We start from the raw sequence: 23,697 nt of genomic DNA on the forward strand, positions 1-23,697 counted from the left end.
CCCTCTACTTTTGAAAAGGCCACCAGGAAGGTCTTGTCAGCAATTTAATGGGGAGATAAAAGAAGATGGGGAAGGGGGATTGTGAGTGGAGGGAGAGTGCCTGACATCTGCACGGGGCTAATGTGTGATAAGACAGGAGGGCTGGAGGAAATCTGCTGTGCTTGATCTCTCGCCAAGGCAGGGCTTGGGCCTGATGGCTTTAAAGCCAGGTCCATGTGGATGGAGCCTGGCTTGCCCAAATCCCTGGCAATGCCTGAGGATCAGGTAGATGGAGGCCTGGGGTCCCGCTTGCTCAAGTTAAAAGTCTTTTCTGATTGACTTCAAAGGGCTGTAAAACCCAGATTATCTGCACTGTCCGTTTTCTCTGAGGGAGATAAAGAATGAAATAAATGAAGCTGCTGCTTCCACCCTGAGTCCCCAGAAGATGGAAAATGCTTGTAGGACCAGCCAGGCGCTTGGGGGTGCCAATGGCCTTCCAGAAATGTCTGTGATCCACCCAAACCTGCACATGGAGCAGGAACTAGGAAGAGCCATTTTAGTTACTGAGCTTGTCAATTATTTGGTTTATCTCAGCGTTTTTCCATTCCTCCAAGGACTTGGGGCTGGAGCAGCTGGTTTTCAGTAACAACCAGGCAAGCAAACAGGGAGATGTTTGGGTGCTGCTTTGGGGCTTCGAACTCCCTTTAGCTCTTCTGAAATTGAGTGCCAGTGCTCCAAGTGCTTGGTTTTGTACCAGGTCCCTCACCTTGCCCCCAGCCCAGCATGGATTTGGGGGACACCTCCAAATCCAAGCTCAGTTTTGCCACTTAGGCCCCATTTGGGGTTTCTGTTGGTCTCCTTCTGCAAAGTTTTGCTCTGTGCCAGAGAAAAACCCGATGACAAAAGCTCAGCTTTTGGGAGTTTTCCCATGGGTGCAGAGGTTTGTGTGCAAGGAGAGCAAAGAAGTTGTAGTCGAATTCACAGCATCCCCTTTTTTTGGTCCAATATAGGATTTTTATTTTTACTTTTTTTTAAGGACAGAGAAGACAATGATTAGGCACAGAAATCATTTGGGCTACTGCCTGTGTTAGAGCTAACTCTCCATAAGAGATGCTGGCTCGTATGTTTCTTTCTTTCCATCCACAGGTGAGAATAACTTCAAAACCTAAATCCAGTACAGAAAGGCAGAGAGGGAGAGGTTTAATTGTCCCGACTCTGCTGCAGGCTGATAAGCTCCCATTGATTTTCTGTAGCCAAGTCTCCAGAGTGAACGTGGGTGATGTTCGTGCAAGTGAGTGCCTGAAAGTTTCTCCCTCCTCAGGTATTCCTAATTCTCTATTTCCTATTTCTCATGGAGAGAGTTTGATGCTTCCTCCAGTAAATGATCATTTGCAGCACTAATTTTTTAGGGTTAGGGGTTTTTTATGCCTCCTTTTCACCCTTTCTATTGGCTTCCTGTGAACTTCCCTCCAGGGTAGGGAGAGAGGTCTCAGGGAAAAATGTCCCTTCACCAAGGTGTATCCCTCAATCTGAGGGAGCTTCATTTTCACCCATCTGTTCCAGTGCTCTAAATCCCTGCCTGTTTCTGCCTGCAAACTCAGACAGAGGGAATAACACAAATAAAGGCAGTACTCAGCCGGGGATTTCCCAAAAACTTGAACTATTTTGTCCTGGAGAGCACAAAAATATCCAGTTGATTCTATATCTGTTTATTTTGAGGGTTTGCTGGAAAGAAAAATAAATGAACACAGGAAGAAGGGATAGTCCAGCAAGTTTTTTGTGCATTTCAGAAGCCTGCAAGCTCCAAAAATTTTGGATGTCTAGCTGGAACCTGGCTGCTTATCTCACCTGAGCCTCCAAACCCACTGAGACTTTTTTTCCATCAGTGCTAATTATAAAAGATTGGTTTGTAGTGATGGAGAAGTGTCCAAAGGAGCCAAAAAGGAGCCAAGCAGCATTCAGATGGGGGGGATAGGAAGAAGAGAAAGCCCCAACCCCCCTGGAGATGTAATAGGCTTAGTGGTCCTGCTTGACACATGTCAGATGAAATAAAAAAAAACCCACAACAATGTTTATAAGAAGATTAGCTCGAACACGGTGTAATTTCTCCAGGGACTGGCCATGTTTGAAGCTCAAACCACCAACTCCCTGAGCCTTATCAGAGTAATGAATTTCCATCACTTTGGGCCATTAAAAATCCTCACGCCAGCCCCTTTCCCCACCTGGAACATCTCGGATTTGGGGCACATCTGTGGGGCTTGGTGGGTTTGTGCCATGCCCCTCTCGCTGGCTGGAGGTGCGGCGTTGGGAGTTAACTTGCTGGAAATAACTGGATGTGACTGTCTAATATGTGGCTGCCATCCCTCCGGGAAAAATCCCTGTCTCTGGGCAGCAGATTATCCTTGGGCTCATTACAACATTGTTCCCAAACAAATCCCCCAGGCTTCTGCCTGTAATCACTTTTGCATACGTGTGGGCAAATATCCCTGCAGCCGTGCCCGCAGGTGGGGACGGAGCCAGAGCCACGTGAGAAATGGGAGAAGGGATGTGGCCACAACCCCAGCTGGAAACCACCAGCACTGACCACTGGTCAAATTTCAGGTTGTAGTCAGGTTTAGTTTCCCTGAAAACCAGTGGACATAGGGTTTGTTGGCCTTTTGGTTTGCTAAGTTTATGGGGGGGGGGGGGGGGGTTGGGTGGTTTTTTGTTTGTTTGTTTGTTTGTTTGCTTTTAAGAAAAGCAACTAAACAGCAGGTGCAAAGCAACCAGCTTTTAAAAAATCAGCTGAAATTCTCAGCAGGTTATCAGTTATCCTATACTTCCTGTGGCTGTTTCAGCATGGTGCAACAGTGCTTGGTCCCTGCAAGCATTGCCTGGGGCTACGTTCCTTCAGCCCACTTTTCCCAGGAGTGGTCCTGTGCTAAAATCCATAATTCTCATGGTTTTAACTCATATATTTTGGTCTATCAGAACCAAGAGACAACAACCAAGTGGCTCTCTGATGTCTGCTCGTTAACAGCGGGGACATGCTGGAGATGGTGCCAACCCCAAAAGCAGGATGGTCACCTATAGCCAGTCCTTAGCGCCTGTTTGGGGACCTCTTTGGTGATATTTTGGGGGCAGCCTCTGGGGAAACATGTCAGGGGACTGGTGGGGTTGAGGTCTTTTGAAGATGCTTAGTGATGGTGATGTTTGTGGGGTGTGGGGTGAGGAGTTTGTGAGATTTGGGATGTTTGTGGGATATGAAGGGCAGGCTTGTGGGACTCAGGGAATTTGGATGGGATTTGTGATACTTGTGCATTTTAGTTTGGAAGGTCTGAAAGAGCTTGTGGCATTTTGAAAAAGCCCAGATCCACACTGGAGCAGCTGCTGGGGGAAGATCCCTGTATCCCACTGGCCCATCCCTGGCAACCTCCTTCCCTGGGATTGCAGCCACCCTCACTTGTCAGGCAGAGAGGCAGGAGCAAAGGTGAGGAGCCCCTCACCCTTCTTCTCACCCTTTCCCCTGCTCTCCTGGCTGTCCACAGGGATGCATTTCCTGCTGGCCCTGCAGACTCCTATGGGGAAAGCCATGCAAAGGGCTTGGAAGTTGTCCTTGCTTTAAAAATCACTTTTGCTGGAATTCTCCATGGGCAGAGTGCCCTTGCTAGAGCAGATATTTGGATTGGGTGGTGCTCTGTGAGAAACTCCCTGAGAGATTTCTGCCTTTACCTCCTTTCCATGACTTACGGTCCTCCTCCTGCCATCCCCCTGCTCCACACAGTGAGGAAATTTTTTATTTAGCAAGGGAGGAGCTGTTAAGGGAGATGGATGATGCATCTGTGGTTTAAATACAGGAAAAAGGGAGAAAATACTCTTCTTCCTTCTTCCCCCCTCCTCCATCCCCCTTGGTGGGCTTGGACCTACATCCCCTATTTTTCATCCAAATGGAACAGTTTATTTTTATCTCTCTAGAAAAATAAGCATTGAAAGTTCCAAGATGGATCACCCACGTGCTCATCTTCCAGGGCTGCAGGGGAAGGAGGCTGTGGGGATATTGTGGCCGAGAGGAGCACGAAGGAATAAGTCAGGTATATGTGTGGAGCTGAAGGGTGCCTGGACCATCCATTCCCATTAGGGAAAGGTGCAGCACCATTAATAATCATTTTAACAAGAGCTGGCCTGAACCAGCAGGGCCAGGCTGCATTTCTCAGAGAGAATTTTGGATTAATAAAAGAAATAACGCCATGCATACAAATGAGAAGGGGCGGCAGGGCTCGCTTCTCCCACCTGATATTTATTATTGCTTCACCTGCCTTGAAACAGGAACATTTATTTAGCTAACACATATTAAGCGGGTTGTGCCTGCTGTATTTCCTTTCCTACCCCAGAATCCTTGGGTGTGAAGCTCCAAAAATGCTGGTTTCTGAGCAGCTGTAACCCTCCCAAGGAGGAAAGGACCACCTCACCTGGTTGAAAGCATCCAACCAGCAGAAATCCCATATTTTCAGGGGGGGTTTACGTATCTCAGGAGCCTGCACAGTGAGGCTGGACTTGGCCAAAACTTCTTCTCTTTTTTCCCAGGGGCACATTCTTTTCTGGTTGGTGGGGTTTTTCTGTTTGTTTGGGGGGTTTTTTGTTATTGTTTTGGGGTTTTTTTTTGTTTGTTTGGTTTTTTTCCCCCCAGAAGTTCATTCTTTTCTGGAAAATGATTTTCTGAGGGTTTTTTTTTGGGTTTTTTTGTTTGTTTGTTTGTTTGTTTGTTTGTTTTTTCAGGAGCGCATTCTTTTCTGGAAAACTATTTTCTTGATTTTCTGGTTTTCTTTTTCAGGAGCTCTTTTTTGGTGGTTTTTTTTGTTTGGTTTTTTGGTTTGGCTTTTTTTTGTTTGTTTGTTTGTTTGTTTTTTCCAAGAAGCTTATTCTGTTCTGAAAAATTCTTTGGTTTTCTTTTCCAGGAGCTCATTCTTTTCTGAAAAATCAGCGGAGCACAGGTTCTGGTGGTGGAGCGTGGCTGCGTATTTTACCCATAAACCCAAATGGTTTGAAATAGACAAGGCATTCCTTTTTAAAGGAATAAAGTAGAAACCTTTGGGGTCTTTTATGAAGCAGCCACCAGGAAGAAAGCTTTTAATCTTGGCGATTTAAGAGGGATGGGGAATTAGCTTTTAACCAGCCACTCCCTGCCTACTCGATTTTTTAGGGAAAAAAGCAGCAAGGCAAAGAGCCAAAGCTGAGATGGGACTGGGAGTTGAATGAACTGCTGCAATCCCCGCCCCAGCTGTCTTCACAAGGTGCTGGGGATGTGAGAACGGGGAGGGACAGGAGCTCTCCCTGCTCTCACATCATCCCTGCTCCCAAATTCTGCCACGGACCCCTGGCATTGGTGCCACACGGGCCAGAGCAGGGATATGGGGGTGACAGCCAGAAGATCCTGCTGGTGGGGTGGGCTGTGACACCTGGAAGTGCCACTGGGGAGGGCTCAACAGGGCAGAGAGGCAGTGTAAAGTCCATTTACACATGAGGGTTGTGGGTGAGGAACCTCTCTCGGTCAGGAAAAGGAGAAGGAATGTCCCAGGGAACTGCTCCTGCCCTGGTGGTGCCAGGCTCTCCTGGGACCAGATCCCTGCCACCTCTGTGGGCAGGCTCGTCTCAGAGACAGACCCCTAGCTCCACTGAGGAACTTGGATTTGGGTACAGTTTGCATGGTGCTGCTGTCACTTTCCAAAGTGAATTTAACCAGTTTGTCCTCAGGAACCTGTGGGGTTTTAATTAACAACGAGGGAAAAAAGAGTGAGAACACAACATCAGCTGGACTCCTGCTATGTCTGACACCTTCATCTTCCCCTCCTGGGGAAGCTCTTGGCCAGGCTGCCTAGGGAACACGTTTGATGTTTCCTTTTCTAGATGGGCAGGGATAAGCGATGATGAGCACAGGGAACCACCCTGAGGTGACAGACCTGCTGGGACACGCACACTGGGGCTGGTACTGACAGCAAACCCCTTATTGCAGGTAAAAACTGGATCCAAGGAGATACCTTCTCCTCATTTAGCTGAGCCACTTCAATCCTCTTTCCAGGAAGATCCTGTCCTGTGGAACTCCCTTTGTTTTGCAGAGACACTCACAGAACAGCCCCTTGCAGCCTTTGCCCCAAATTCAGAGGATCAGAACCATGGAATGGTTTGGCTCAGAAGGGACATAAAAAATCATCTTTTTCCAAGCCCCTGAAAGGGCAGGGACACCCCCACTAGACTAGGTTGCTCAGGGCTTCATCCAGCCTGGCACTGAGCATTTCCAGGGATGATGCATCCACAGTCCCTCTGTTCCACCTGTTATGGGGATTTGTTGTGGTCTCAGCACAGATTTCCTTTAAAAGAAAACAGAGGGAAAAGCCAACAGCAGGGGCCAGGCAGACAGGAGGGGGATCCCACCTGCCTGTTCTCCTTAGGAAAGAAGGAAAAAAGTCAATTATTGAGATTTAGGTTTCCTCTCTGGTGATCCACAGCCTCCTGCCTCGCCTGGCTCCCGCAGCTCTTATCTCATACCTGCTCTTTCCATCTTGGGGAGGTTGGAAATTCGGCTCCATCTGGTTCTCCCTGATGGAGAGATAGTCTATCACAGGCCAGGCAGGCGGGCCTCTGCTAATTCATGGTAATCCCTAAATCCTGGGGAGGTGGGAGAGACGGAGTTGAGTGCACAGAGGTGTCAGACCCACCAGGAAAACTGCTCGCCCAACAGGGCACGGCAGAGCTTTGCTCCCCTCTGATCAGCTATTCTTCTCTTTTCTATAGTTCAGTAATTAGGTACTAGCACAAGAGTCTTTCTCTTCCACAGCTGGTTGCCGTAATCTGGTGAAACCACTTATGCCACCAAAAGAAAAAGGAATTTTATTTTATTCTTCAGTTTTAAGGGGAATTAGAGGTGAAGTTTTCGAGAACAGCTTTGCTTCCCTTCTGCCTTTCCTCCTGTCATCAACATTTTGATTTAGAGATGCCAAAAAGCACCGTTTCACTTGGACAATTTACCACGCTTAATCTGGAACTTTCCTCAGTGCTTTCATCCAGTCAGTCAAAACTCTTCATCTCTCAGCTTTGCAACATAAAAATATCCTTCCCTTTTTTTTTCTTTTTAAATTTGTGAGTGTCATTCTTCAGCACCAACAACGAGCAAGAGCAGAAAACATCCAAATTGTGTAATTCCCATGGGAAATTGCATTTGAATGGAGAAAATTTTCTCTTTAAAATGTTTAAATTAAAAAAAAATTATATATATTTATATTTAATAAATAATTGACTAAATAGATAAAAATATATAAAAATATTTTATATATTTTAAAAATATGTATTTTAAATAGCTTTTATATATTTATATTTAATATATATTCTTTATATTTATATATAATATATATTCTTTATATTTATATATAGATATATAATATATAAAATATATAAAATGTATTAAAATACATATTCCCATATATAAATATATATAATGTATTTACATAATTATTTTTATAATGTATTTATAAAATATATAAATATATAATGGATAAATATATGTTTATATTTCTATATTTATATATTTATAAAACATATAAATATCTACTTTAAAATATTTATATATTTTTTATATATATATATTTGACTAGTTCTGCTTATGCTGGTGCCTATGTTTCTTTCTCCATCAGGAAAGCACCACATCCCAGTGCATGCCAGGAGGCAGGACTGGGCTGTAGGATTAAGGCCACAGTGACACATCCTACATCCTTTACCTCTCCTACTTCCCACTGGCACACTTTGAGCTCTCAAAGCCACGGGCCCAGAAGGAAACAGTGGGGCAGTGTTTTGATGGCCTACATTTCTTCTGAGTCACCTTAGCAGTGCCTTTCTTCCCTTTAATTGGCTCTGGCATTGTTGTGTTCCCCGTTTCCGTGTTTGCTGGTGTCACTCAGCCTTGGGTTGGGCATGGAGGAGTTTGTTAGGTTTGGCACAGAGTTGAGTTTTGCCATTGGACTGTGGGATTTGAAAGGCTGGGAGATCTCTGTGGGGTGGAATGAGGTCAGGCAAAGCAGAGCATGAAAAGGAGGGGGATATTTTGCTAAACTTTTGTCAGAGTCCAGCACATCCCTCTGGCTGCCCTGTCTGCCTCCAGACCCTGACAGGGGCTCGGAGACCCTGGCACGAAGTCAAAAACACCTGTGGCTTTGATTTTAGCCCGTGGAAAAAAATGCCCACTTTGTATGAGGAATTACAAACCACAAGGGTTTGAGTAGTGTGGTAGTTGACTTAATATAGGGTGGAAAAAGTAGAATTTTGGGGTTTTTAGAATGTAGTTTGGGGGTCAAGATGGAGGGATTTGGGCATGTCCTGATCTTCTTCTCCTTCTCCTTGCCCTCCATGTTTTGCTGTGATGGTGACACTTTTCTGTTGGTTTAAGGCACAGACACACTGTCCAACATAGATGATAGGTATTGGCACAATATTGTAAACATAATATATGTGACTTCTGATATAAAATATAAATGCTGCCTGAGGGGAGAGGCAGAATACCATGGCCTCCTTGCTAGACAGAGCTCAGCAGGTCAGAGAAAGAATGTTCTAGATAAGAACAAATAAACAACCTTGAGAAGCCGACCCTGCGCATTTCAGATTCTTTCTCTGGCTGCACGGGCTGGGAAACGAGGACTTTTACACTCCTGGGGTCATCCCAGCACAACAGACCCTGAGAAACTTAGTTACAAATTACAATTTTGCAGTTTAGTGAAATTTGTGATGTGGAGCTCCTGGGAGTAGCTCACACCCTCTCCAAGGATTCTTGAGGGACCTTCTTCACCAGGGTGGTCTGTGCCCTCTGCCAGCATTCCATATCCCTCCCTGTGCTCCTCAGGAGAGGAGGATCTGTGGATTCTTTGTTTCTCTTTTTTTGGTGTTGTTTATAAGCTCTCATTTACGTTACAGTCTCACAAACTGTGAGTTCTACAGTACTTCTTTTTAGTAAGGTAAAAATGAAGCTGCATCTCCCTTTTTATAAGGTTTTCAAAGGAAAAAAGTCTCTAATTAAGAAGTTATATTTAAATTATTTTTGTTTTTAACTCAATAACTACTTGTGACTTGCAATGTGGATTTTTAAATTTAACTACACAATATTACACAATATTTAACTACACAATATTACACAATATTTAATTACACAATATTACTTGTTCATATTATTAATATGAAAAAGGTGAAGAAGAAGAAAGTAAAGAAAGACTAGTTTCTGTCTTAAAACTTCTAAATAGAAGTTTATATATATTTGTTTTATATAATAATTTATTAATAATATATTTGTATAATAGTAGTTTTTATATATATATGCTTTATATATATTACTATATTCTAAAACTTTAAACTCTAAGTTTTCTACTATGTGATATTACACACTTTTATTCAAACTCAACACTCACAATCCCAGTTCTTTACTCAATTTGGGAAGCTTTTCACAGCCTCAGGTCAAATGCAGTTTTCTCTTGGGGGTCAGTGTCAGTCAGCACAGAATGGGGGTCAGTGTCAGTCAGCACAGAAATCTCAAATTCTCATCATTCAGGCTTCCAACAAGGATCCACCCTGGATTGGCCTGGGTGCAAGATTCAGGAGCTTTTCCTTTTTTTTCTCAGTATTAGCAGGGTTGTAGGAAAACAAAAATCTGGCCTTCAAATTAGAAATGAAGTCCAATAGCATCCCTGGCAGGTGCCACCAAAGCCTGCAGGGTTAAACAGGTACTGCTCAATTCCACACAGCCAGGAGTGCTATTCCAGATCTGATGGAACCTTTGCCTGGAGCACAGGGAAGTCCGGCTGCTTCCCCAAAGCACTCTTCTCCAGAAATCAGCCTCTGCTGGAAATTCTGGTTGGGTTTGGGGTACTCTGAGCTTCCTGTGCTGCTCAGCTGCAGGGGGGTGGGATGGGATGGGATGGGATGGGATGGGATGGGATGGGATGGGATGGGATGGGATGGGATGGGATGGGATGGGATGGGATGGGATGGGATGGAACAGGTGAGGCACAATCCCTGCTCAGGCTGTTTTGTGAACCCAGGTGCCAGGGGATAAAAAGGGACACCCTGAGCAGCTCTGGGTTAGTTGGGAGGTGCTGGCATGGCAGGAGATCTTCTTGGCTGGGTGTCTGCAGGAAGAGCTCCAGCTCTGCAATTAAGGCCAGCATCTACAGACTTTTATTTTAAGAGCCAAAGGACTTGCTGGCTTTCTGCAGCTTTTCTTTTATGGTATAGGAGAAGATTTTGAGGAAGTGTAGAGCTCATCTTTTCATCAGTTCTTAAGAGTCAAAAGCACCAGCTTTTCTTTCTCTTTGGTGCCTGAATTCCCTTATCTCGTGGCACCTGGAGCAGTCTTTGGGTTTTTTTGTGAGAGCTGCACATGGGAATGGTTGGGAAGCCACAAAAGGTGCCTGATGGGAAGCCAGGAAAGATGCCTGCTGAAAAGCATCTTGGAACACCAGCAATCCTTGATATGGGAAGGAAAAAATAGCCCTGGTGCTGTGCTGTGTGCTGATGCTGTGTGTGTAATGTGGATAAAACCCCAGCTGTGTTGAGCTTTGGTTTTATGTTGCTTTGGATGGCTGAACCGGAAAAGGAAAGAAATGAAAAAAGAGCCGTACATGCATAGAAAAACAGAGATGGATAAGACCTAGGTCATCTACTCAATACTTTCCTGCCACCAGATGATTGTTCCTGGGCTCAAATCTCTGCTCTGAGATGTGGCTGGGAATACATTAACCTTTAAAACAACAGTATTAGAATTTTATATATTTTCTTTAACCAGAAATGCTGGAACCCTGGTAAATGTGAAGGGCAGGTCAGGTTGAGCGAGTGGTCCCCAGAAAATTGGATTTTGGGTTTTTTTCTTTCCTGAAGGAGCACTCAGCATGTTGGAATTCCCTTGGAGGTGATGTTGACCTGGGGGACTGGGCTCTGTCCCTCCAGGAGTTTGTGGCCACCAGGGAAGCCCAGACAAAGCCAACGGGGTCCCTGTGACAGCAGTGCTGTGCTTGCATGGGTCCTGCTGCCTGCTGTGTCCATGGGAATCCCAGATGGAGCTGCAGGAGCAGCTCATGGCAGTGCTGGGAGTGGAGAAAGTGCTACCTTGAGGCACATGGTGGTTTTTTAACCTCTCATGTAGAGTAACTAAAAGGTACTTGGGAGCTGCAGAACTCCTGTGTGATTTCCACTCCTGTTTCTGTGGCTGCTTCCTGGAATTGGATGGCAAGGAAATCATGGAATGGTTTGGGTGAGAAGAGACCTGGAAGAACAGCTAATTCCACCCCCCTGCCATGGGCAGGGACACCTCCCACTATCCAGGCAGCTCCAAGCCCTGTCCAGCCTGGCCTTGGACACTTCCAGGGATCCTGGGGCAGCCACAGCTGCTCTGAGCACCCTGTGCCAGGGCCTGCCCACCCTCCCAGGGAACAATTCCTGCCCAATATCCCATCCATCCCTGCCCTCTGGCAGTGGGAGCCATTCCCTGTGTCCTGAGCCTCCACCCCTTGTCAACTCAGTCCCTCTCCAGTTCTCCTGGAGCCCCTTTAGGCCCTAGAAAGAGCTCAAATTTTCCCCCCAGATCCTTCTTTTTTCCAGGTGAGCACCCCCAGCTCTCCCAGTCTGGCTCCAGCCCTTGGACCATCTCCATGGCCTCCTCTGGACTCCAGTAGCTCCGTATCTGTTGTCTTAATTTTTAGGATTTTCTCAAGCTCATTGAGTTTATATTCTTGTAGAAAACTTTTTCACAAAAGTTTTTGTAAACAATCTATTGTTTTGCATTCCTTCATAGAAGCAGAGAAACTTAATGTACTAGTAGTTTGTCCAATGTCATTGGAGAGGTGGCACGTTCACTCTCCAATCCACTGTCACCTTTGGAAAAGTATAAATGCTAGAGTCAAAAAATAAACTTCCTCTTTTTCACCCGGCAATAGCAGTGGCTCGCGTCGTGCTTTCACGTGTCCTATAGCAACACGTATCCTTTCTTCCTGTCTCCTCATCTCACAGCAGCATGGAAACCAGCAAGGAGTGTGTCTCCCTGAGTTTTGTTAGTACCAGGAGGTGACTTCAGTAGCAATGATTTGCCTGTGGCTTTCAAAGTGGTGCCCTTAAATTTCCATCTTTCCATTTCCTTTTTTTTTTTTTGGCCTGTGTTTCACAGGCAAGACCAGCAGGACACCACATTAGAGGTGCCTCATCCTCTGAGCATTTCTTCCCATCTTAGCATGTGCTACTGAATTCTTGTGTGCTGAGATGGTGCTGCAGCTTTAAGTGGCTGGAAACTTTTTCCAAAGTAAGAGCAAGTCTAGTTTGGAAACAACATCTTTTTTAATCTTCTCTCTTTACTGTTGTCTGCTGCTTGTCTGAGTTATTCAGCAAGTTGCAACACAAAGACACAAAGAGAGATGTACTGTTATTATTGGTGGTTGTTGTTGCTAAGTCTTTATTGATTTTTATGAAAGAAATAATAACAATGTGCATGAGGTATCCAGCTAACAAAAGAGGTCCTGCAGTACTCATCTCGAATTAAATACAGAGAAGCAGGATCCGACTGGGATATTGACAGGCAAATACAAAGCTCTGTGTTCAGAGCAGTGCTGCAGTGAAAGCGGGACTCTGCCTTGCCACAGCCCACCTTGATGAGGAGACAGCCAGCATTGTTCTTCTCTGCAGCTCCTCAGCAAACATCTCCTGAGGCAGAAAAAGGATGTTCTCAGTGGGAGGGAGCTGCTCGCTGGGGCTGGGCTTTGGGCTGGTCCTGGGGGAAGCTGGGGTGTGACCCCATCCCCTCCAGGAAAGCGGGTCACAGATGGGTTTCTGTAGGGGCTTTCTGCTGTGTCTGAGTTTCTGGTGTATATCAAAGCCAGGCTTGGAGGAACCTGGGATAGCAGGAGGTGTTCCCTGCCTACAACAGGGGGCTGGAGCTGGGTGATCTTAAAGGTCCTTTCCAACCCAAATCATGGCTCTCTGATAAGCTCAGGGCATCATTTCAGCATGAGAAGAGGATGAGGAGGGAAAGCAAAGAGAAAATCTGTTCCTCATGGTTGGTCTGACTTTCTTCCTGCTGGATCAGCTTCCCAATTTGGAGTCAAGTGTTGGTGCATCCCAAGCAGGGAAGGGTGGGAGGGACCAGTTCTGACATTGCTGCTGATCTGAGCTCCATCCTCTTCACCCAGTCCCAGCAGAGGGCCTGGAAAAGATCTCCCTCCTTTTCTCTTCTTCCCTTCCTGCTGCATGTTCTCACACGTGTCAAGACGTAACTTACACGAGAGAGGTGGTGTTGCTGCTGTTCCACCTGAGAGCAAGAGCCAGCAGACACCACATTAAAAAAGTGTCACACTCTTTGTTGTTGGATTCTCACTCCAAAAATACTCTGATAAGCTCAACGAGGCTGGGGTAATGTCAGAATTTGTCTCTCCCTTGACTTTACAAGGAATTCCTGAGCACAATATTGAATCACAACCATATTGAATCACAGCCGTATCTCTACTCTTAAATCATTTCCTCCAGCAAAACATCACCCCATAGAGGAAGTCCTTTCAGCAAAGACAAAAATGAAAGTGTTTATTGGTTTGAAAAGGTCCCTCTGTGTGCCAGAATCAGTGTGAGAGAAAATGGGAGTGTGAGTGCCTCTGGCAATGCCTTCTCAGGGCAGTTTGTCATCCCGGCACCAGAAGGAGCTGAACAAACACAAATATTAAACTAAACTAATATTTTTGGCACTCTGTGAGTTTTGATTGTCAGCTTGTGGTGCCCGAGGCAGCAAACAGGAATGAGATGCAGTATCCTTAAGCTTTCTATTCATGGGTGAATTGATGCTCCTTTTCTATTTATTTATAAGTGTATGTGACTCTGGGTATTGCTTTTTATCTGTCATGTGAGGGAGAGATGCTAATGAGGACCTGGCTGAGGCTGCCAAGTCAGGAGGTAAAACAGCAAAACAAACGGGGTTTTGTCCTCAGGATACCTAAATCCACACCAAATTGGTGATGTGGCAATTTTCTGTGCTCAAATGGGGTTGGAGAGAGGGCCAAGGATGTGCAGGATGACTGGAACAGACTCCACATTTTCCAGACAGCTCTGCTTCAGTGTCAGAATCCTTCATCCTACCAAGATGTGGGGCAAAAAAAGGAGAGCTGAGGACTGGTTGATCACCATATGGTCAAGGCTAATTCTGAGGTTTTTGCACAGCTGTGGGATGGAAACCTGTCCCCTTCCTCCAGCTGTGCCCCAAACTGGTGCTGCCAGGCTCGACTTGGAGGAGCTGGGAAGGTGTTTTTTGGTTGGTTTGTGGTTTTTTTTCTTGGAGAGACACCGAGGAAAATAAACAAGGTTGTCAACCCGTGACCCTTCTGAAAAGACAGGGCCACCTTTGGAGCTCCAAATCGTCCTGCTGTTGGTTGAGAGGCACTTTGTGCAGGCTGCACCAATTACGTGGGGCTTTTCAGAGTGGGAGCTGTTATTTTCTCGAGTGAGCAAGGAAGAGGCTGAGAGGTGATCGACAGCTCTGCAAGGGAGCTGCAGTTAACCTGGGGCTAAACTGAACTCCCTGGGAATGTCGGGAGCCAAAAACAAGCTCTGTGTGTTGAGCACTTCCCAGCTTGTGGCTTCACAGAGGGAGCTTGTCCAGCACCAGGTTTGTTCCTCTTCCAGGTCGTCCTTATGGGAAAATGCAAGAACCAAGCTCCTTCCTATGGGAGATTCAAGAAAATTCCCCTGTTGTGCTCCTTACTCACAGCTGGGTAAAATAATGAGCTGGAAGATGAAGAGAAAAAGGACAAGAGGTTTACCCTGTTTCTCTTCTCAGCTATCTTTGAGGGTGATTCACCCTCCCCAAACTCCTGGCAATTTCTCTCAGTGATCAGCAGCTCTATCTTGTGTTTCTGACTCATAAACTGCTGGAAGCTTCTTTGACTGAGTTCAGACTAACAAAATGTACCCACTGGGTTTGATCCTGCATGAAGCTGTTCTGCAGAGGGTGAGGAGCAAACCAAGAGGGAAAAAGCAGAAGATGTAGTGAAGAAGAGGTAAAGATGAAGGGACAAGGAGCCCTGGATGTGGGTTTTGAGCGACGGGCATAATAAAATCATCTGTTCTGAGGCCAAACAAATGAACAAAATGATGAAGGATGCAAAACTATGAGCTGTGGTTAGTTTCCAATTGTGGCAGTGATATTAGTAATAAAATCAATACTAATATTAGCTGGACCTAATAACTACACAGATCAGATTGGATTAGATGGCTATTACTTCTCCTAATAATCAGTTTTTGTTGTCATTGCACTCTAGGTAGGCATAGGTATCGTGTCTTTTAATTAAAACAGGGGTTTTGATTCACTTGTAGTCATAACTGGGAATGGCTGGTCCATACCCCAGCAATTAAACCTGTCCTGAAGGCTCTTATAAATGAAAATAAAGGCAGGTTCCATGGAGAATCCTCTGCCTGGCAGCCTCGGCGCCATGTGTGGCACATGTGACAACACAGAGCAAGGCATTGAGAGTCAAGGCAGCTAAAACCAGGCTTGCCCTGAGCTTTGGACCACTAAACCGCTCCCAAAATGGGCCTTGCAGTGATTTTTGGAGAGTCTGACATTAGCTTCCAAGGCTCCACTGGATGTTGGAGCAGCACCAAAGCCCTCAGGAGGTTTTTTGGAGAAGGCTGTGCTGAAATGTCTGCTCCCAAGTGGGGCGGGCCAGGCTGGGGGTCACCACCTCTCCCAGCTCGGGGCGACCCCCCTGCCCCAAATCTCCTCTTGGAAACCTCCCTGGCAAACTCCCAGCCTCACCTGTGCTCCTCCACGAGAAACTCCAGCTTAGAGAAAACAGCATATTCAAAAGCAAAAGGCATGCTGGGGTTTATTGAATTTGTTCCAAACAGTTCTACATTCAGTCACCCAGAAACTGTCTCCCTGCAGGCAGCAACATCTTTTACTAATGAGTGTATGGAATAGCTGGGCTTGTACTTCACAAGTTCTTTGCCCTGACTCTGAACTTGCCCAGTGTTGGGGCTCCTCTGTCCATTTTTTTGTTGTTGTTGTTGTTTTAAGTCAGTGAAATCATCAGCAAAGGGAGAGGAAGGAAAAAACAAGGGGCGAGGTCACTTTAAGGTCTGAAATGAGAAGGTTGTTCACCTCAAATCCATGCCCTGTGAGCTGGAGAAAGGGACTTGTTGCACTTCTGCTCTCCCAGTGGCATCTGGGGCGCTGCTGGGTGTCCCAGACACTTTGGAATTAACTCCAGCCTTAGGAAACTTTGCTACTGCTCCACAGTGTGCAGGGTGTGGGTGAAGGGATGCTCTAAAAATCTCTGCATGGACATCCCCCCTCCTGAGGATACTGAGGAGCAGCATCCTCCCCACTGCACTGCTGCTGCCCCATTTCAGCTGGCCTTGCAAGTGCTTCCAGCCTAAAAATAAAAAGACAGATTGTCCACTTCAGCTGTAATTACCTGCTGAAAGAACCTGGTGGGGAACAGGAGGGCTAGAAAAAAGAGGAAAGGCAGAAAGCAATGAGTGCATTGCAGGGTGGGGCTGTGTCCCTCACCCAGGATGCTGCCTGTGGCCCCTGTGGGGGATCCCACACCAGGGAGGCTGGACCTGGGGCTTCCCTGGGGTGCAGAGGAAGGGCTTCTGTCCTGAATTATCCATCTGCTCCAAATTATTCATCCACCCATTCCTGCATTTCCCAGCATGCAGGGCAGGCTGGGGTTGGTTACCTTTGCCCCAGGGCCAAGGCAGCATGGAGCTCTGTGGTGTCCTTGCCTGGTCTTCCATCAGCACTGGCCTATGGAAAATGCACATGGAAGAGGGAATTTCCTCTTGTCAGGAACCAGGACTGAAATGCACAGGAGTGCTGGATTAATGAGTGTGGAACCCAGGACATCCCTCTGGCTGCCCTGGCTGTCTCCAGACCCTGGCAGGGGCTCGGAGACCCTGGCATGAAGTCACAAACACCTGTGTCTTTGATTTTAGCCCATGGAAAAAGCTGCCAACTCTGTGTGAGGAGTTACAAACCACAAGGGTTTGAGTAGTGTGGTAGTTGAGTTAGCACAGGGTGAAAAAGTAGAATTTTGGTTTTTTTTAGAATGGGGTTCGAGGGGACAAGATGGAGAGATTTGGGCATGTCCTGACCTTCTTCTCCTTCTTGCCCTCCATGTCTGGCTGTGATGGTGACACTTTTCTAAGTGTCTTAAGTGTTTTTGGTTTAAGGTAGAGACACACTGTCCAACATAAATGATAGATATTGGCACGTTATTGTAAACATAGCACAGGTAGTTTTTGGTATAAAATGTAAACACCACCCTGAGGACAGACAGACAAAGCTCAGCAGGTCAGAGAAAGAATATTGTAGATAAGAGAAAATAACCTTGAGAAGTCGATCCTACACATGCAGACTTTGGCTACACGGGCTGGAAAATGAGGACTTTTACATTCTTGTGGTCACCTCAATGCCTGGACCCCGAGACATGAGAATTGGTTTTTTGAGGGGGGGTGGAGTGGTTCTTTTGCCACCCTCCCCATCCCATATGTGTCCTGATCACTCATGTCCCCATTTTTCTGCAGTCTTTAAACATCAGCCTTTCCACCAGCCAGGCCCTATTTGTAGAGCTGCTGTCTGGATTATATAGATTTCCTTTTAGATTTTTAGGTGTATCTGCCCCACTGCTTGCAGGAGCTGATGACCTTGGGCTGGGCTGCAGAGGAGGGAAGTCCCAGTGGTGCCACAGCCCCTTTCCTTCCCCTTGCTCCAACCCGGGGGAGTGAGGAGGCATCCTGGGTGTCAGAGGGTGATGAATGAACTGGGAAAACTGGAGCAGCCCAAGTGACTTTCCCAGAGTCACTGACACCTCTTGGCACTGCAGCAAGGGGAGCAGGGTCCTGGGGTGACCAGGGCGCCAGCAAGGGGAAGGCAGTGATGGTGTGGCAGGCAGGTTTTGGGGTTGCTGTGAGCCAGGAATGCACCCTGGGGACAATCCCCTTGCCACCCTCTGGCTTCCCACCTTGTCTGGCACCCAGAAAGGCTGGAGGGCCCATGCAGGAGTCCCTGGGATCTTGGGGAAGCACTGGCCAGGGTGGCAGATGGCAAGCACGGCACACCCCAAGACCAAAGCTCTGGTGTGCTGGTGTTCTCCTTCCCATTCCAGCCATGTCCTGTGGTTGTCAGCCAATGCCCTCTAATGCGTCCATTAAACAGCTCTGTCTTTGCCTTGGCTCCCTCCTCATCACCAGGCAGCTTTACCTGCTGCAGAAGATAGGATTGCACTCCCTAAATTAAACTCCCAGCAGCCAGACACGCTCAGCCTTCCTTGGCCAAGCCAAGCCTGCAGGATCCAGGTCTGGCACCAGCACTCCCTGCAGGAGCGGGGCTGTCCCTGAGGGTACCTGCCTGTCGTTAGAGCAGATTTACAGCAAAGAGTTCCTCCATCCCTGTGGAGCAAAGCACTCTTTGCTTCCTCTCCACCTCTTGCCAGCCTGCTCTTGGCCTCAAGCTTCTCTCCAAACACTCCAACCCAAATCTTTGCACACTGCCAGGGCAAAACCTTCCATGAAACCCAGCAGGACAGGCACTCGTACCTGTTTGCCTCTGCATGGAAGCATCTCATCAAACACCAGAGGAACAGGGACTGGAATGACTCAAAATCCACTCCTTTTTGCTTGGTACTTGGTTGTCTCTCTCTGGAGTTGGGGGAAATTTTTAATAGTGCTGAGTATTGATAATCTGTCACTGGGAATTTGCTCAGCACTTCGCAGCACCGGCGCTAAAAATGCAAGGTCCTGCTCCACAGAGTGCCTGGAAACATCGAGGGAAAGCAAATCTGGGGAAGTGGTAAGGTCGTGGAGATGAGGAGTTCCAAGGGCACAGCCAGCTGAGAAGGCTGCTGGGGACAGGACCAAGCAAGGCTTGTGGGGGACTTGGAGGAGAAAAAGAATAGCAGCGTGGCTCTGTTGGAAGCTCACTGCTTGTGCTGAAGGAGCACCATGGCTTTGGGTCCACCACATGACCTTGAGTCACGTCATCTGCTTTCCTCTGCTGCCCGTTCCCTGGAGATGGGCAAACAGGGCTCTGGGAGTTCTTGGAGATCCTGGGGTAGAAGCCAGGAGGAAGGGAAGATACAGGTGACAGGAGAGAGATGGAGAAGGGCAAGCACAGCTCCGTGTCCTCAGGGCATTTGTAGCAGAAAGCGAGGACAAAGTTGCCTTTAAAACAACCTTGCTGCAAATTTAAAGTGCATTTAACTCTGTTTTAGTGTCACTTTTATTCCTGATGACCTCTGATTCAGCAGGCAGGCCTTCATTTTCTCCTGTTGCTGGGCTGGGCTCCCGGGTTTGTTTTTTCCCCCTTCCCATGTTGCTCCCTGATAATGTCACATGGAGCTGCTGAAGCCAGCTGCAGTTTTGACAGATGATGTACCAGTTCCCTCTGCTTCAGATTTGACATTTTCACGAGCACTGAACACACATGCTTGCAAATTTTGAAAGGGAAAAGAAACCCCATCACTGCTCTCTCCTGGTTTGGTTTGTTGGGGTGGGGTTTTTTGGTGTGTGTGTCATTTTGGAGTTGTTGGAAAACGCTGGATGAACAGATCTTGAAACTGAAACCTGCTGTGTTGGGGTGCTGAAAGGCACTGTGTGGGATGCTCCCCACCCTGATGGCAGTGCCATCCATGGCACCTTCTCCCTGGGCCTGGATTAAGCACACAAAGCTCTGAATATTTCAGGGCTGTGCTGTGAGACACAGCAGCAACTTCCTCCTTTGCAGCTGAGGCAATGGAATACAATGGTTGGGGAAAATTGATCCTCTGGAAGGTGGGAGGGAGGGCTAAGCCCAGAAGGGAGCCTGTACCTGAAGCTTGGTCTCCTGGCAGAGAAAGAACAAGGAAAAAAGGTGGGAAGAACCTTAAAACCATCAGCTGATATTCTTTGAGCTTTCACGCTTTCAGCACAAGAAGCCTAGGGGAATTTCTCCTTCCATGTGGATGAAAGCAGGATCAGGCTATTTATCTTTGATGAAATGCCAAGAAATGTTTGATTGTGTTTAGAAGCAGCAAAAAGAGGTAATAAATAGTGCTTCCTGCTCTGAGAAATGAGTGAGGAGCCCAGATCTGATAACTGCCTGCACACATCCTTCCTTTTGTGCTGTGAGTGATGGGGCTCCAGCACCCACAGAGGATCTTAGGTTGGGGAACACACCGAGGCGTGTGACACTTCTGCCACCTGAAAACCTGACTAAACTTGCCTTGGGATGTCACAAAAGGGGCACTGGGAGTTGTTGTAGAGGAACCATTTCCACAGGGCAGCTCTGGGCAGTGCAGAGGAGGGTGCTGTGGGTCAGTCACTGTGTTCTGGTTTGAAAGCAAAACCAGTGAGAGACTCCAAGTCAGAAATACAATTTATTAGGAAAAGAAAAAAAATACATGCAATAATTCAAAAGAAAAACCACGGACAGAGTCAGAATACAACCTGACACCCTGTTGGTCTGGGTGTAGGCAGCAGTCTAAATTGGAGTGTCTGCAGTTCTCGTGGAGAGGCAGACGTGGTTCTGTTGCAGCAGAACCTGTAGATCCTGTAAAAGGGTGTAGTCTTCCTCTGAAGGTCTGGTGGAAAACCACAGCTGCTCTTCTGGGAATCCAGTGGAAAGGCTGAGTCTGGTGTCCCAAAAACTCAGATTATATCCAGGTAGAAATGCTTGGCTCCTCCCTCTGGGTGGAGCATCTCACAGTGGAATGCTGCAGCTTTTATCAGCCATGCAGTGACAGTCAATAGCCCATTAACGGCAGATGTCTCCCTGGAGGGAGGATTGGTTTGTGGAAGACATAAAGAAAACTGCCCAATTTAGAGAAGATAACTGCCACACCTCCGACAGATGACAAATCGAAAACATCTTGCCTTGCAGTCCAGGGCACACTTCACAGAAGAAAAGAAGCCCCAGAAGCTGAGGCTCATCTAACTTTGGGAAGTCAGCTGATGAAAATCACCTTCGAGCTCCAACCTGGGCAGAGGAGAGCTCCAGGATGCTATTCCTTGTGGGAAAGCACAGGGAAGAGAAGGCAGTGAGGGTTTGCTGTGCAGTCAGGGGCAACTGAAGGAAGAAGAAACACCTCTGTAAAGAGAACCCCTCTGAATTCACAGCCAGCACCGCTCCAATTCCTGTCTAACAAAGGGCTGCTCCTGTTGCTGTGGGGGCTGAGGTGATGTGAGATTTCAGAGGCTGGTGAAGATGCTGTGTTGAGCTGCTTGATGCCACCTCAGTGAGTGAACAACACCTGAGTATTTTGCTTGGAAAATTGGAAGTGCTACACCAATCCAAAATCCCAAAATTACTGGCTTTTTTATTATTATTTCTTTTGTAACAGAGACAGGGGAGAAGCTCACCCTACCCATTTTCCAGCATCCTGGTTTTCCCTGCATGGGAAACACCAGCCCATTGCATTGCACAGGCAGTCAAATAATATTTCCCTTCACTAATCACAGGAATGAATGCTGCCCCAGGCATAAAAGAGGAACAAAGGTTTGATCTATGCCCCAGCAGTGGCATTCACCTCCACATCTTGGACTTCTGGGTATCACCTCCATGTCTCTTTCCTTGCCTGGAATGTGTTTCAGCAGCAATCCTGGGGATGCCAGGGAAAGGGTTGGAGGTGCCAGCTCCACCCCAAGCAGAGGGACAGGGAGGTGACAGCTGCTCAGGTGACAGCTCCTTCTTTGTGGGAGTGATCCGGAGGAATCGTGTTTGTCTGGGAGGTTTGAACAGAACTGGCAACAGATGCACACTGTGTAATAAACTACAAAAATCACTATTGTGCTTTCAGGAGGGGAACAGAGGGGAGAAAAACTGCAGGCAGCAGAGATAAACCCAGGCAGAGCTATGGAAAGGCAATATTTAATAGTTCACCAATCCCCTTTCCAAGGTGTGTTACCCCTAGAGCTGAATTAAGTACTGATCTTTTTTTTGGGGGGGGGTTGTTTAAAAAAAATTAAAAGGCACAAACCCAAGCATCTCCCACCACCAAAAATTTAAATGCTGGCTGCTGCCCCTCCTATTTCTCACACCTGAATGAGTGCATCCTCCCTTTTTTAGGCTGCCTGGGTCAGTTCTTGTTTGGCACCCCATCCCAATGGCTCTGCCCAGGGTTTGATCACCCCACTGCTTTCTGGGGCTGTGCTGAGAGCCCAGCAAGGAAAATTGGGAGTTTTTTTCTGGAGCCTTTTCAATAGGTGTGTATTTTACCATGCACAACTGAATTTTTTACTAGCACAACTGCAAATCTTGAGAAACTCTTGCAGCTGAGAGAGAATGGGAAGGTGCAGGAGGTAAAGGGCAGTTCTGGAATCTTTTTCTACTAACTTAATCTCTAAAACCTGTTAACAGGGCCTTTTGACACTGCATTGATACCACAAATAAAAATAATCATCCCTGAGTGGTCTAGCTCTTTTCAGGAGGTATCTGCTTGGATAATTTTTAAATTTGTCTAAGGCAGCTTGGAATTACCTCCAAAGTGCTCTCTATAAAGCCAGATTGTACTGCATTTAATACACATGCTTTTAGCCTTTTCTTCTCTGATTTTTTTGGACTTTGATTGATATTTCTGTAGAGGACTTTATTTTTTATTCTCTTTTCAAGTGCCTGTGCTGGCTCACATGTGACTCAGTATTTGATCAATACTGCTGGTGGCTGTTGGTGCAGCAACTGATGGGAAGCTGGAGGAGAATTATTCCGGTGAAAGCCTCGAGAAAAATCAGTCAGAGAAGGCTGGTGAGTTTGCTTGGCTTAAACATTCAGTGTTTTCAGAAACGGGGAGGGGAAACAGCCAGTAAACAGCTTTTGGAGAAGGCCAGAGGTATCTAAATACTCAGCGGAGGGAGTTTATAGTGACAAATCACAATACCAGCAACCCCCTAAAAAAAGCAGATTTCCGATGCCTCTGTGGCTGGCAGCAGGGAAAAGCCTGTCAGGACACAAGAAAGGCTTTTCTGGTTCAGCTGAAGAGCACGTCTGTGCTTACCACAAAGGCCGTCCTGACCTCCAACTGCTTTCCTCTCCGGGGAATCCTGGAGACTGATGTGATTTCTCTGCCTAGTAACACCCAGCAGATTTTCCTGCCTGCATCCCTCTGTTAGCCCACACAAATCTCTTCTTCCCCAAGATGCAAAATGGGCAGAGCAATGCTGTTGAAATTTGCACCTAAGGCATGAGGTGTGTCTGGGGGGAGGGAGTCAAAACCTTCTTAAAGGGTCAAATTTCCTTTTGTAGAATCAGACTGGTTTGGGTTGGAAGGGACATGCAAGAACATCTGGTTTTATTTACTGCCCAGGCAGGGACACCTTCCACTGTCCCAGGTTGCTCCAAGCCCTGTCCAGCCTTGGACACTTCCAGGGATGTGACTTTTCCCTTGGAATGTGCCTTGCTCTCCTCTCATTCCAGTCCCATGCCATGGATGCTGTCCTACACCCCATGTGCACCATCCATCTTCCCAGCTGTGTGCTGTCACACCTTCCAGGGAGGGGCAGATGAAAAAAATTGGTCTGGACAGGGGTTCTTTGTTAAATGGAAACTGTTTTAGTGGAAAAGCAGCAGCCTGTGTCCCTCAGCGAGTGCTGACAGGCAGTGTTTGTGCATTTAAGGAGGAAGGGAAAGGTGTGGGGCCAAATTTTGGGGAGCCCCTGGTTAAAGGCGTGGCAGCACATCGCTGCACTGGCCCATGGGAATGTGTC

At 46.9% G+C, this 23,697-nt stretch overlaps 1 protein-coding gene across 1 annotated transcript in view; it reads left to right on the forward strand.

Moving 5' to 3' along the window:
* Positions 1-23,697, forward strand: part of LOC144246640 (uncharacterized) — a 222,033-nt gene that overhangs the window by 167,111 nt on the left and 31,225 nt on the right. Inside the window, exons 1-2 of the transcript XR_014956355.1 lie at positions 2,670-4,049; positions 4,914-22,738. The gene's annotated coding sequence lies outside the window, so the exon portion shown is untranslated. Of the gene's footprint in view, positions 4,050-4,913; positions 22,739-23,697 lie in introns of the transcript that reaches the window.

Source organism: Lonchura striata, chromosome 6, assembly GCF_050655825.1.
Source record: "Lonchura striata isolate lonStrDom1 chromosome 6, ASM5065582v1, whole genome shotgun sequence".
NCBI classification, from domain to species: Eukaryota; Metazoa; Chordata; class Aves; order Passeriformes; family Estrildidae; genus Lonchura; species Lonchura striata.